Genomic DNA, 13860 nt, shown 5'->3' with positions numbered 1-13860 from the left:
GCTTTGCAGATGGCTCCACTTTGTGTTAAGAAAGAGATAAAACTAATTCTGATACTTTTATCAAACTACCTGTCAAATTTGATGAACTCTATGCACATCTAGAGATGCCTCTCACTGATACCCACCATGCTGGACTGGGCACAGCTGTACACATTCCCAGATTCATTGTTTTAGCTGTCTGGGCTCAGTATTCAGTAGCCAAATTGTTCTATTTTCTGGTTTGGATCATGTTTGGAAAATCTAGAATTGCAACTTGCTCAACCCATTTCATATACAGACATGTTTTATTCATGTTTCTTATAAATGGTGCTGTTAGAAGAAAGAGTTTTTACCTGGTTATAATTCAGACTGCTACTTTGACTTTCTGTTCATTAATTATAATAATCTTAACAGGGACCATAGAAGCCCAACTGTCATTTTAAAATAATAAGACTAATTCTTAAATTTAAAATGTCTTAGAATTTGATTCTAGTTTTTTGTTGTTAAGACATACTCTCCTATCCATACTTTTAAATACTTTTAAATGGCACAAAAACAATTTTCAGAATAAATTTAAGATTTCAGCCTATCCTTGGATACACAGCAAACTCTTTTTCTTTGATAGGAAGATTAGTTAATGTTGAAAGAAAAAGAAGAACAGTCCATTTATGGTGGCAGACAGTATGTCAGGAAGAACAAGTTGTGGCTGTTGTGTCAGCTTCTGGTGTTTATTCCCAGCTCTGCCTGAGTTGCCTTGCGGGCCTCTGGTGTGCTTTGTTTGTAAAACAGATGAATGATATATACTGGACCTTTGGATTAAAGATTACGGGCAAAGGTTGAGAATGAGGGTTAAATTAATGAGAAATATTAACGCTTGTCAGAACACGCAGTCAGTTCAAGCACAGTCTGACCCAGGCAGCTTCCTCAGCAGGCAATGCTTGCAGAGCCTGAATGGCTCTAAATGTAAATGTAGGGACTACACAGGCAGGTGCTTGAAACTCTGTGGACAGCAAGAGAAGACTCTTTTGGACCTCAGAAAACTGAAGCTATGAACCACCTTAGTATATAGTTTAATGTACCCAGAAGGTATATCAGAATCATCTTTTGCAGGCTGGTCCTGTCATATAATTCATAACATCCTTTCCCAGTAATACCCAGATTTTTTCTCTCACCCCAGTAACTGCTAAAAAATGAATATATAAGACTTAGAGTTTCAGCACTGAACAGTGAAGGACATATGTTGACAAATTCCCCTCAGTAAACTCCTTTCTCTCCTTCTTTCCAATGTTTTCTTTCACACCAACTCTATATGAATCCTCAGTGATACTTAAATTTTATGAAATGACGCCTATTATTAATTGTGCTTTTGTTCAGGATGGGAAATTAGTACCTATGATAATCTATCTGCTCCTGTATTCTCTCTGAGCTCAGCTCTTCTTTAACATATCCCTAAAGCATCGTGCTGCAACCACACGGCCATGACTCACTGGGACTGCCTCAGTGGATTTGATGATCTTACAGGTCTTTCTCAACCTAAATGATTCTGATTCTGTGATTCAGTATCCTGAGGAGTCTGGGCTAGTCTATCTTTTATCACATCCCATTTTTGAATAATTAAGCAAGAAGTTCCATCAGCAACCCCACTCCTGCTATCCTAGATTCAGGAATTCTAGTGGTTTTCTGCAGCTATACTTTAATTGTGACCCACACTAGGGAGACACCTGGTTCCCTGGGACACTGCTGTGGACTGACTCACATCAGTCAGCCTTTTCAGGACTAGAAACACCTGACAGACAATGGTCAGGTCCATATGGAAAACTATTTGGCCAAGATCTCTTCCAAGCCTTACATATTGTCCAAGACACGGTTCTCATTTTCTGTCTCCCTCTTCCACTCACATGCTTTAATAGCAGGGGCATTTGGAATGGAAGCTTGCAGCCTGCTGCAGCCTGAAGCCTTCCTGAAGTTCCTGGCTGTTCCTGAAGTTTGTCAATAGCCTTCCTTTGAAGACAGCAGAACTTGGCACAATCACCTTCCACAGTGTCTGTGTAAGAAGGGTACCCTGCTAGCTGGGCTCAGATTCCTCTTGAAATCTCAGCTCATTCCAGATGTGACAGCTTGTTCAGAAGGGAGGCTGACAGTGACATAATAGTGACATGCACTGATGTGTGACCTTCAAAAGCTCCCACAGGACCAGCACACAGGAATAAGCCAAACTGGCAGTGCACAGACTGGGATGAACCTCTGCTGGACTCTCCTGACAGCTCCCATATAGTCACACAGCATCTATTATGTACAGCCTATGATATTTAAATGTATTTCCCTACCTCTGCCACTCATGCATCTATCTCTTCCATTGGAATGGAATAAAGACATTATGTGGAAGTTTTAACCTGCAGCTGCTGCTGCACACTCATCATCCAGGAATACCCCTGTGCAGGCTCCCATTACTGCCCTGCTCTGCTCCTTTCTTTGAGAACCCAGCGTGCTGTCCCATTCTGCGGGCAGGCGCTCCCAGTGCTAATGCACAAACAAGATGCTTGCTGGTGTAACTCATAACTTAATTGTAATGACACTGAAGCTTAAAAGTGACAGGAAGAAGCTGAGATAATTATTTTCAATGTGAGACTATGAAACAAGTTGTCAAATCCTTAGTAGCAATAGTGGTGCTATCAAATAGTGCAGACTATCAAAACCCTTTAAAAAATAGGCAAACTTACAGGAACATTTTCGGTGTTTTTCCCTTTATGTAACACCCTCTGGATTCTGTTAAAGCAGGTCCATTAGAGACTGGCCCACAAATGCATAAAGATTTTCTGGGAAAAAAGGTGTGTGTCTGCAGGATGTGTGTCAGGGGATGGAAGGAGTGGGGAGAGAGGAAGAGGAGTGAAAAAGCTCAGTGCACACACACACACCTGCACACAAACCCTCAAAGGTTTTTTACATAAAAAAATTGTGCCTGGTACCATGAGGAGCATCTTCATGCAGTTCTGACATCTCCAGCTGAGCCTGGGCTTGGGTATTTCTTGGACCTTGGGTATTTCACAAGCAAGCGCTGATCATGATCAGCAAATACCTGTTTGTTTGTTAAACACTGCATTAAATGCTTCTTGAGTTTCATGCAAAAAGAAAATTGCCGTTGAGAAGGATAGACTGCTGTCTGAAATTTCAAGAGGAAGTTTTGAGAGAGAGCCCTGCTAAAATGTTCTAAGTTATTGGCAAATCATTGCTTAAAAGGAAGTGTTACAGTGCAGAAACAATTGGTTTGTGGGGTTTTTTCCCCCCATTGCTGCACCTGAAGGTTTTAACTGTCCACCTTACTGTACAGTTTTGTTGAAAAGAAGGATTTTTCTACTCAGCCCAATATTTCAGCTTCACCTGTTAAATTGTGTTTTGCCATTTATTTAATCTCTGCTCAGAGGAGATTTATGAAGGAATCTACTGCCCTGTGCTGTTTGCACAGACCCAATTCCCTCCTTGCCTCAGTTCTGCTCATAAACAAATAAACATATAGATGATATCAGAGCAGCTGCACTGAGATAGTCATTAATTAACCATCAGCTGGCCAGACAAACTGCAGATGCTGTGAGAGATGCTGGCAAAAGGTCAAAACAATAACAGGAATAATTTCAAACAATTGCTATAAGGACAAACATTTGTGTTCTAAGAGTTTGTGCAATCACTTCTAGAACTGTGAGAATGGGGTAACTGTGCCTCTCTTAAATTGCATGAGGGGAAAACATGTAATTTCTGCACTTGAGCCCCCTGATCTGTGCATGCTTGTTTTTTATTAATTTCCTGAGCTTTTCAAGCCTAAGTCACATAAAGCCAGCACAGCATGTGCTCTGCCTAGAATTGGTAAACTCAGGACTCCTTTTATGCATTTCTGAAGGGGACCTAGAAGAAAGTTTGGAACAAAATCTTAGCAGGTCCTGTTGCAATAGGACGTGGGGTAATGGTTTTAAACTGAAGGATTCAATTTAGCTTAGATACAAGAAAAGAGTTTTTAACACAGAGGGCGAGGCACTGGCACAGGTTGCCCAGGGGGGTAGATACCCCATTCCTGGAAAAATGCAAGATCAGGGTGGATGGGCAACCTGATCTAGCTGCAGATGTTGCTGCTCATGGCCGGTGAGCTGGAGCAGATGGCCTTTAAATACCCCTTCCAGCTCACACTATTCTGTGATTCCATACATTTTTATACAGGTGCCAGCAAGTCAGGCCCAAGCAAGTACAAGGCAAATCTTACTAAAAGGTATTGATTTAATTTCCTTCCTCCTAAGACTTCACTGGACTTCTGCTTGCTTTGTTTGCATTTTAAAGTGCCTTTGCCTTTCACACTAATTTAAAAAGGTAGTTAAAATGGCACTACTGGCTCTGGATCTGCAGGAGGAAATTTAGTCCGTAGTGTATCCTTTGCATAAGTATTTCCATTGACAAAAGATCCATTCATACATGACCTACTCCTTGATTCATTAAATTTCATGCTAAAATAAAGTCTGCAGTTTGCCATAACTTCTTCTGCTGTATTTGAAATTTTATAATATATTTAATAGTTGATTTCAGTATAGCAATGGATGGATTATCTTCTTTTGCTTGTTCGTGTCTTTTGTAAAATTCAGGAAAGAAAAACACTGAAACAACATATGCATAATTCTCAAATTGTTTTGTACTTCAACAGTTCAGAGCCCTTTACAAAACAACCCCACAGAGAAAGCTAACACATGGTACATTATTCACTTTCCCATTCCATATGAACAAAGAGACTTTTTTTCTTTTTTCTTTTTAACTTACCAGCCATGCTCCTTTGCTCCTCTGTGCCTTGGACTTTGTATTGCTGTGAGCAACAGTAGACCTATATGATAAGACTTCAAGCTCTGGCTGTGCTGCAGCATTTATAGGGAAAACTTTAGGCCTCTCCTTATGTTCAAACCAATTATAATTCACATTAGGTGAGTGAGGCAGGTAAGTCATACCAGTGGTCATGTAAACTTCCTAGTAACCCTATATTAACTCATGGGTTTTAAGACACTGGACTTGTGCAATTAAGGTCATTTATCCAGAAGGTTGATGAGATGCTTAGAAAAGCAGAGCATTTAATTGCATACCTGGAATCCAGAATTTCACATGCAATGATGCATCACTCGGCAAGGGATGTTTTTTGAGTCAGTATAAATTAATATCTCTTCCCAGTATGATCCAAAGTTGAGTATTCATGCAATAAAAGTATACATTCATAATCAAATTCATATGGTCCCCTCCCTATGAGTGTACTCATGAGTCCTGAAGAAAACCCCAGAACTTTTCATTTGCCTCATTGGTCCTTTTTTGGGGATCACCACAGTAATGCTTTTGTGTCAGCCCCTCCTTAGAGTCTCTGTGAATTACACTAATGGCATGAATGCTGTACATGTAGTGTAAGCTAGTAGTAACTTGGCAAACCACTGAGCATTGAATAGCTTTGATGAGAGGATCTCAAGCAGTAACTGTCCCTACATGGAGAGAAACTTCATCACCATCAAATAAAAGACTCATTTTGGAGCAGGTATAAATTATAACTTCAAATTTTGTTTCAATGGTGGTTACTCATCTAGTTTCTGACTCTAGAGAGAGAACAATAAATGTTAAAATTTCTTCATTGGCACATACAGGAAATTCTATAGGTATAAAGAAAATTAATTTGTCTGAATGGCCTCATAGTATTTCTTTTTGTTTCAGTCTCATCCTTTATCTTCCATATCAGTGCCAGCAAATTGATCACAGATGTCTCTTTCTCTCTTCTGCCCTCTACATACGGGAACTTCAGTTTCCTTACACTTACACAGACTTGAACAAAGTATTTTGTCTCTTCATTATTACTTCATCTGGCTTATCTACAATGATGAGAAGAGACTGAAGCAATCTCAGGAATGTTAGTGCTTACCTTGAAGAACTTGAAAGGCGGAAATTTCATAAGATCAAAAAGGGGCAAGCACAGTATTTATGTATAAAATGGGGCAAGAGGCGTGAAAAGGAACTGCGAAATTACAGTTGACATCAACTAGTTTGATTCAAATTCCTGGAAAACATTGAAAGATATGAACTTCTTAGCATCTAGGTGAATAACAGCCACCTAAGACATGCCAAGAAGCCAGCTGAGCCCATCAGAGGAGAAGAAAGAGGTGTCATCTATCACCACATGCTGACTTGGATTTGCAACAAGATCCCACAGGGTATTTTCATAAGTACACTTTGGAAACACTGATTACACAAGATTTCTATTAGTTAACTGCCCAACTTGTTGTTAAAAAAACAAATGCTGCATTGCTTCAATGGATCACCATCAAACTGGAAGGGCATAGTGGCTGAAGTGCCATTAAAAGCTGCCTTGGAGCATTGACATTTTAAATATGCTCTTTTCTGTTGTTAATGTTGTTCAGCTGAAGCATTATGCTAGCCCAGGGCTAATCTCAGCTGGATAATGTCAAGACTGCAGAGAATGGAGAGCTTAAAAAACAAATAGAAGGATCAAGCTGGATCAGTGTAAAACAGAGAGAACTGCAGAGATATGATGATTTTTGAAAAAGATGAAAAGTGGTTATAGAAAGAGGAGGTCAACTGAAGAGTCATGATCTTAAAAACTTCAGTCTTTGACTGAAGACATGGAACAGAAACATAAAATGTTGCCAGAGAAGAAAAGTGTTAGACCCTCTGGTTAGGTTACCAAAATGTTAATTTTTTTTATTTCCATGGAGATTAAGAATAACCACAATGCATATTTGTCAGGGATAGCATAACTGTGTAGTTGAGCTGCCCTTGGGGCATTTATTTTGATGTCAAAGGTGTGACAGTGACACTTTTCCCCCGTTGTTTATTGTGGGCACCTGATGCTGAACTGCATGGGGTAGAGAGACCTGAGCAGACCTGAGAGCTGAGACCTGAGTGAAGCATTCTGCATCCAGTGCTGATTCAGTCTCATTTGCCTTGGCTTTGCTCTCTTGCTGTGGCTTGCCCACAGTGAATACACCTCACATTGTGTCCTGAGGGTCACCAATTCCCCAGCTGCTGTGACACATGAGCCTGCAAACTGAGTGTCACATTCATCCTAAGAACTGCTCATGTCAAAGGAGTGATAAAATATTTTGCATAGAAAGAGGGAGGTTAGCACTGTGTCTGTCCAGTATTGCATCTGCCAGTGCAATCCAGTTCACAAGCACTGGAAGCCCCACAGCAATCTCCCTCCATTATCTTGTGAAGGAAAAGTCTGTCCCACCTTCAGTCACTTGGTCACTTGTTCCCAAAAGAGGGAAGTTACAGCACTGACCTGAAAACAGACACACCTTTTGTGTGTGTGTGTGTGTGTGTGCAGAGAAAAGCCACCTCCTTTTTAGAATCCATTAGAGTTCATTGGTTTTTCATACCTTAGAGCAATGTGTTTCACATGCTAATTATGAGTTGTGTAAATAATGTTCTAAACATTCCCTTTCTTCATTTAAGATCTACTGGTTTTTACATCGTCAGGATTAAAAGGTACCCAAGGCTTTGCTTCACTTTATTGTTCAGTGCTTTGTATTTCTCTATAGTATCATGTCTTATTATGTTCCTCCAAATTACATAATATCAGACATTCCAGTCTCTTTTCATGCTGATACCATAGTTTGAATATGTTGTGCATTTCTGAAACTCATTCAGTTTCTTCTGTATGTCTTCGTGATATAAATGAAAAATAATTGAACCATCATCATGTAGGGAAAATACACTATAAGAAATTGGTGGCAATGATTTTTGGTACTTCCTGATCTATTTTCTATTAATGCCATTTTTGTTCGTTAGTTCAGCGTTTGTTCAGCTTAGCCCACAAGACAGTGTTTGCTCATCCTGTGGAATTATATTATTCCAAGGAATTATATCATTCCAAGGAATTGGAGTGTCATAAGAAGATATAACAAGCCATCTGGACAAGATGTTTAGCTGTGTGGATGGGTAAAATGGGTGTATTGGAAATTGTGTGAAGAGAGGTTGCACAAGAAGCTGATGTGTGAATTCCATAATGTTAAAGGAGAGGATTGGAGTGTGTCAAATGAGCTGACATGGGGTTTGTAAATAGGGTGCTCAGGGAGCTGGTAACCACAAGGAAAATGCTGCAATGGCTAGAAAGGCAAAGGAAACAATTGTTTGAGATGCAAGCAAATATTGTTATTAGAGAGAAGTCAAACAATTGTGAAATAATAAGGAACAGAATTAAGGAGATCAGGAATTGGGATGGAACACAGTCTGCAGTGGGGAGGAAGATGAAAAGTTGATACATTTAAGATAAAAGAGAAATAGAGAAATTAAAGATAGAAAGTTAGGCTATGGGGAAGAAGAAAACCAGACATTCTGGTATCTTATTCATGGAAGAAATATTCCCTACAAGAGAGGACAATGAAAACAATGAAAGAAATTAAAGGCAACTTAAAGATGGAAAAAATTGAACTAGAATAGTGCTTTGGTATTTATTAGAGTGGAAGAAGAGTAAAACTGAGGAAGAGAAGAATGAAGTCTGAGGAAATGTCATCAGAAGGAGGTATTGGGGAATGCCTAGCCTAGGGATGGTGGAGAGGATATGAGTATGAGAGAGAAAAAGGATCTTGCATAAAGGAAATGGAAGCTTTAAGAGAATCAAGGACCAAATCAAGAAAGAAAAGGGAGTGGGATAGTGAGTAACAAAGTACAGAATCAGCATATATATAAAAATACTGTATTTCAGTGATTTCACTGAAATTCAAGATGCTCTCCAAAATAGTTAGCAAACCTGGTGTAAGAAATCACAACATGCCCATAGCTTTACTATGTTTTCCAGCTGCATCTGCTGGTGTAATAAGCGACTGCTCCATCCTTCATATCTTGTTTGTTGTGTGACCTTGGACACAGCTACAGCACTGCTAGAATAGTTGTGGAATTTTGGCAACGCTGAATCTGTGCTAAGAATTTAAAGCAAGACTTCTCCTGGGACACAGTGCTTGCATCGCTGCCAGCAGAGCCTTTGACTCAAGGCTAGGCATTCTCTGCCTTCAGCAGAAAATCAGGTAGCACTACATAGGAATAACTAGGAAGCTTTAGGAAACATTCCACAATTCTCCAGCTCCCTTGGCAGTGGGCTGCTGAGACTCTAACAGTCTGCAAAGCAGGAAAATGCCAAGGACAGAGGCTGCTGGGGAGTCAGCAGATGCCGCTGGGGATTTTTTGCGTCAGAGCATTGGAAAATCCCAACAGTTGTTCCTGCTGCCAAGCAGGCACACCCTGCCAGGAGTGCAACTACTGTAGGATAGGGAATAACTCTCCCAGAAGCAGTGGTTGCCATCCACAGCTTTGTCACACCAGTGACAGGTCTCTTTTCTCCTGGGCACTTCCTGCAGCTCTATTGTGCATCTCCAGCCCTTTCCTTATTCTGTTTTCTTGCAGCAGGGGCAATCAGGGGCTTACAGATTTGGCAGGGCTGTAACAAAACAGTTAGGAGGTCACTGTGCAGTTCCATAGTGGATAATTATGCCTAATGCTGACTCTGAAAGAGAATTCTTTGGAATATATGAGTGCCAAGAAACAGGTCCTGCCCAGAGTATACTGGGCTACAAACACTGTGTCATGATTTCGGGGAGGTTTTCTCCCCAGTCACAGGCACAGAATTAACCTGAACTACCCAAACCTGTTCTGAAGAACCCAGCATGGTGCATTGCCTCTGTAGCTCATCTTTACTCACAGTCACACAACTTTGCTCAGCTTCAAATCAGACTGAAGACATTTCTGGCCACCAGTGTCCTGGCATCTTACTTAGCTATGAGCCCATCCTGTGCCTGCTTTGAGCTCTTCCAGGAAGAAAGCATTTGGTCAGCGTGGAATGCATGACTATGGCTAAAATAGAGCATAATCCATTTAGGGCCCACACTAGACTCAATCCATTAGTCTGGAGTAAGAGTGAAAAAGATCTGGGGAGAGATCAGAAACATGACACTCAAACAAAGGCATTTCCTGAGGATTATTTCCAAGGCAAAAGATCAGCCTAAATTTTCATTTTAGAGAATTAAGTGAATCTCATTGCCTTGTTTGTTAAACAAGAGGGCAAGTGCTTCCCATTGTTAGAGAATGGTGGCAGTTCTCTTAGAACCATGAGGCAGGTTCAACAGCAGAAGCTTACTATTTTAGACAGGATTTACTTCTGAAAGTCTGAAGCCACTTGTAACTGTGAAAGAGGGGAAGTGGCATAGATAGGTCACATGCTATGGCTATAATACTATCCATTTTATGTCCTTGCAAACATAATAATTTCATAGTAAGAATATCCATAACACTATCAGCTTACCTTGAACACTTTTTTATTAATATTTTTTTCCCTAAAACTTTGTATCTGTAGTGAGTAGAATTCATTTTTTACAGCTGGCCAAACTGGCAAGAAAGGTGCTGTGATCTGGCACTGTAAGTAGTGTGTCATGTCCCATCCCACTACAATACTGCCAGACCTTTTGTCCTATAAAAATTTGTTTCCCTTTGGATTTTTTTTTAGCAAATAACTTTATAAATGATACTGCAGTAGTTTAATCCTTTGTATTTAGCAGTATAACCATTGGCATGACCCAGTGGCTACACACAGAACTGGTCACTGGTACCAGACACCTCACCATTTTAAACTGCTGCTGGTAATAACAATAACAACACTGACTATTGCAATTGATTTTTTTTTTTCTTTCCATTCAATGTAAAATACTTTCTGAGAAGCCTTGAAATCTTGAGGGCTTTAAGTCTTGTAGTTTCTGTTCTGTATTTGAAATTGTGTTTCTAAGCCTCACATATTCAGGTAAACATAAATACTCATTTTCCTGGCTCTCTCTCTGTTCAGGTTGCTCATATTAGTACAGCAGTGCATGTGTCATTTTACACAAATGTTTAGGACATTTCCTGTAATTTCATACTCGGGGCCAGTTTTGAGAAACCAACTTGTTTTAACAGTTATTTCTTCTTTGTGAACTGTGAAATAAGAAGATATTGGTGTAACAGCAGAAATTTTAAGTGTGCCAAGTCCCTTCCTTTGGGCAAAAGGGGAAAAAAGTATTGCCTCAAAAAGACAAGCCATTTCAAACCTACCATGTCCTCACTTCCCTAAATAGTTCTCTCTCCTTTGACATTCTTCTGTAAGCACACATTTTTACATTTTCTTGAAATTTTTAAACAATCAGCTGTGAGCATCTACTGATGTAAAATGAACATAGCAAAGCTAAATGTGAGACTGTATAGAAGGGGAAGGTGATTTCATTTTAAACAAAACTGATTTCAGTCACGCTTATTCTCCTGCAGATTTAATTCAGTCAGTCTTTCCTACTTGTTTTTCATACCTGCATTTTAACAAGGACTAGGATGTGTATGTCTGGCTAGTTCAACCAGGATTACTTGTGGTGCAGCTGAGGACAAAGGGTGCCAGTTTGGGAGTCATCAGGTTTCCTGGGTTCTGTTTGCTGCATGACCGCATGCTGACTTTGGAACTGCCCCCTTCAGGGACCCAGGTCTGTGAGTCATTAAGCAATGTCATTGATTGGCTGCCTGTCCTTTTGTCTCCTGTTCTGTGAAAAGCCTGTCTTCAGTTTTATTTCCTGACAAGGGAAGTACAGTGTCTCAGGTGACAAGCTATAGAGGACCCTGTCTAAGGGCTGTACCTCTCACAATGATTTTACACTTGGAGGGACTTCTGTGCTGGTCATTCTGACAGAGCAGCTCTCATTCCCAATGGAAAGCCACCAGTGTAAACTATCTCACTCACTTGTTAAAGCATGAATTGTACTTGGGGTTTCTTGGCAGCTTTTTAGTCATGAAACTCAGTGCTATGAACACTTTGGAAGGAGGACAGTGAGATGAAACCTCTGGATGACTGTAAATACTTTAGTGCTCTTTTGTATACTATTGCTCCATTGAGTGTTACCCAATGATAAAAACAGTGCTGTACAGGCTTTTGTAAGAGGAGCTGCTGAGTTCAGGTACCGGTAGCTTTGTTTGAGAGGGACTGCACTGGTCTGTCAGCTACAGATGTGGTTGTGGCTAAATAATGGCCTGCAGTTCCTGGAAGCTCATTAAATGTCATCCACACTGTAGGCAGTCAAAGACTGAGAGTGCTGGGGGTTAAGCATGTTTATATGAGGGTTTGAGAGAGAATATCCAACAGTAGAATAACACTGAGACTGAATAAAACCAATCTTTATGGAAGATGTTGCAGGTGAGTGTAAGATGACGATCCTACCTGTTTAATAGTGATAGGTGCTGTATCTAATGTTCCCAAAAGTTTAACCCTCTAGTATATGATGGTGAGTGATGTATTATTATTATTATGATAATAATGATACCCTCTAGTGTATGATGGTGAGTGATTATTTCCTTTAAGAGAAAGAAAACAAAACAGCAAAAAACCTCACCACCATGCTAAAGAAAACGAAACAAAACAAACACATACATAACTTTAACAGCATCTCAGTTAAAGTGACATGTAAAGCTTATCTGTTTGTTACAGGGATGCAGCCAATGAGAACAAATGTTAAAAGACAACAGACAAAAAATCTGGGAACATATTAAACAGAACCCTGTATCACCTGGATCTCCTACACAAGGAATTGGTCCAACCTCTTTAACTCTGATAACTACTGAGGATAATAGTTGATTATTTTTGTCTCCCACTTGCACTCTGCCACTGTTGTTACTTGTTGTCTATCTTGGCTTTCTTTCAGCTGATTCTATTTGTAAACTTACCTGCATTTGTTAAATTAGAAAGATGCCATACTTAGTTTTTAGATTGTTGTGGCTGGAGTTGAAGACACTGGACAAACACAATGAAACTAAAGTCATCAAATCAAATAGATCTGATGGAAAGCTGCCTCCATCTCCAAACAAGAGAAACCAAATTTCTTCTGGTGATTAGGAGAAAATCTCACTAACATGTACTGCCAAGTCTGTATATTGTAACACAAAGTATGATGCACATATATTGTGTGTGATGAGGTATTATCCTTTAAAAGCTACAAGGCACCAAGTTACTATCCCAGGTAAATGTCTGTCAAGTGACCAAGGCTATGGAAGAGGAAGTGGGAGAACTGTCCAAATTATAAAGCTCGGAGATCAATTTCAGTAAGGCTCAATTAGTGCTACCCCAGGAATTGTAACTGGGGAAATGGGAAGACAGATAGCTAGAAGAAAGATTAAAGCTTTTTGTTAAATAAACTTTGTTTATCCCCAACTCCAATTTAAAGCAATTTAGAAGAATTTAAATTTTCACAGCAGTGCAAGGTAACTTTGTCAGTATCAGCAGATTGCAGTGAAAATTACTGGAAAGGGTTGGAATGGAGCTGGAACTTGGCCTTGAAGAGTAACAGCTTCACTGGGCTACCTGGACCAGTGTCTCACCATCCTCTCAGAAAATAATTTCTTCCTAGTGCCAAACCTAAACCTATTCTCTTTCACTTTAAAACCATCCTCCCTTGCTCTGTCACTGTTCTTATAAATAGTCTCTCTCCATCTTTCTTGTAGGCTTTCTTCAAGGAATGACCGTGCATTGCCACCAAGAACTACAGGCTCGTATCTGCAGACCTTTGCAAGCATCCTGCCAAGGCACGAGCAGCCAGGAGAGCGTGAACAAAGCCCAGCTCAAAGGCTCTCGGAGCTTTCAGCTGTAACTCAAACCTTCAAACCCAGGCTCATCCAGCCTTGCTCCAAATCTCCGTGCTGCCCAAAGCCCGGCTCGGAGCTGGGCCCGAACCCAAACTCTGGCTCGGGGCTGTCCCAGGCCCCAAACCCCGGCTCGGGGCTGTCTCAAACCCTATCTTGGAACTGTCCCTGACCCCAAAGCCCGGCTCGGGGCTGTCCCAGACCCCAAATCCCGGCTCGGATCTG

Source organism: Pseudopodoces humilis, chromosome 19, assembly GCF_049639895.1.
Source record: "Pseudopodoces humilis isolate 2021_Gansu_Grassland_sample_001 chromosome 19, ASM4963989v1, whole genome shotgun sequence".
Taxonomy (NCBI): Eukaryota; Metazoa; Chordata; class Aves; order Passeriformes; family Paridae; genus Pseudopodoces; species Pseudopodoces humilis.
Note: the sequence above shows the minus strand (reverse complement) of the source record.